Here is a 2,335-nt window from a genome sequence, read left to right as displayed (position 1 = left end):
TACTTTCTGCTAGGCAACAGGTAACGTGTCAACATAGTGTTTCATTCTTCACTTACAGCTTGAATTTCAAACCCGTTTTCATCTTCTATGACCAATGATGGATTTCAGGTCCTAGATATAGGGAAGATATTTTTGGGCAGTGGTATCTTATGATTTCTTCAAATCACACCCTATTATGTCTTTGGAGAAAGCTTTACATATCTCTTTTCTATAATCGTTCTTCCAAAATTGGTAAAAAGTCCTTAGCAGTTGATGAAACTATGGTGTGACTGATGAATTATAAATAGGAAAGTGTTCATCTCTGCCAAGATGTTTGAATCTGAATTGTACAAATCTCTGTCACTATCTTCTTTGGAGAAGATAAGATTTTATTTTTATGCAGATACAATGAAGGCTTATCTCATATATCTCCAGAGTTTGAAAATGTATATCTAAAAATAGAAGAAAGTCATAAATATATCCACGTTCTGATATCAGAAATTTAACAGTACGTTTTTAACTTATTAATCTCAGAGTACTTACGATAAAACAAATACAATGTAAAAAATATGTTTATATGGGCTTATCCTTATAGCCATTTGATTAATATCATCAAGTTTTGAATTATTTTAATAAATATCCTAAGGAAAATGAACAAGATTTAGTATGTTATTAGTTTAAAATGATCTGAAAAATATTTTAATTGTTATTAACATAAAACACATACTTCCATGTAGAATTCTTGAAAGGAAAACAGTTTAAATTCTGTTACTAAGTAAAAAATTTCAGAACTCCCTTAACCAGTGTTAAATGCAAAATAGTTTATTATCTACTTCCTCATGAAAACATTGATTTTTGGAAGAATTTCTTCCCAAAATGAGCCCAAACTTGTTACAGAGAAAAAGAATGAATACATTAGTAATGGGATGTAATAAAGCGCTCACTGTGTGTGGCCCAGTCAAACCAAGTAGTCCCTCCCCTTTATTTGATAGATGAGACAAATGAGAGCTCCTGGTATTAATGGTACAACATCAGCTGAGTGATCGGGCACCAATCCATGGCTTTGTTCCTCAGCCCAAAGCTTTTCGTTTCATGTTACCACGTGGCACCTTGTTGACCCAACGTGAGATGAAGGTCTTGGGATAGCTAAACAGAGAGAGACCCTATTCGGGAGGAAAAATCAGTGCATAAGCAATACTGAAAGCTCTAGACTTATCCTGTATTGGAGTATAAATACCCCCTAGAGGGGACAGATAAGTAGTAAAGAAGGCTGATTATTCCAATTCCATTTATTGGTTGTGTCAGTGGCTGACTTGGTACAATTTGAATGATAAGGGCTCCAGGTCTTCTGAAACTGCTCAAACTATATGTATTATGACTATGCATGTATAACATTTCTTAAATATATGTCCATAAATATATTAATTTGCTAACAGAGTGGGATAAAACTGTTTGAAACCTGTGTAAACTTTTTTTTTTTTTTTTTATGGCTAGGGATCATCATTAACTTCAGATATCTAAGATGTCAATCTGTATTCTTATATTGGTATTTTTAACAGAAAATAAAACTCATTGAACTATGTAAAATTAGACTACTATGGTAACACTTTTTACTTTAACTAGGATCCATATTAATGAATGATATACTTTTTCATGGAAATATCTTTTAAACAGTTTCTTTCTCAGAGATAACCCCCAAATATTTATTGTGTTATAATAACCCTTTGCTGATTGAGAAGAATTATCGTTAGTATTCATTTTCATGCCATACAGCATAAGTTTATAGGTATTTTAAAATAGTAATGCTATTTCAGTCAAATCTGAGACATGAGAAACACTTTTCATAGTAAAACTAAAAATCCTGAACAACAATTTTATATGGTTAAATTTTTGGAAAATTCATAGTAAATATTTTATGTATTTTGTTCTTCATTAAAAACATAGAATATATGGGGCGCCTGGGTGGCTCAGTCAGTTAAGCGTCCAACTTGGCTCAGGTCATGATCTCGCAGTCCGTGAGTTCAAGCCCTACGTCGGGCTCTGTGCTGACAGCTCAGAGTCTGGAGCCTGTTTCAGATTCTGTGCCTCCTTCTCTCTCTCTGACCCTCCCCCGTTCATGCTCTGTCTCTCTCTGTCTCAAAAATAAATAAACATTAAAAGAAAACATAGAATATTTATCCATCTGTATGGAAAATTTATATGCTATGCTATATGCTAAACAAAACAAGTGAAATTGATATGAGTTCTTTCCTCTGTTATCTTCTGATAAATTCTAAGAAGTTGCTATGACAAGATAGATAAGAAACAGTCTTTTGCTATAAAAGTAACTTCATTGTATCTTTAAAAGAGGCACAGA

This window comes from Panthera pardus, unplaced genomic scaffold (genome assembly GCF_024362965.1).
Source record: "Panthera pardus isolate Hobbes unplaced genomic scaffold, ASM2436296v1 HiC_scaffold_21, whole genome shotgun sequence".
Lineage (NCBI taxonomy): Eukaryota > Metazoa > Chordata > Mammalia > Carnivora > Felidae > Panthera > Panthera pardus.
Note: the sequence above shows the minus strand (reverse complement) of the source record.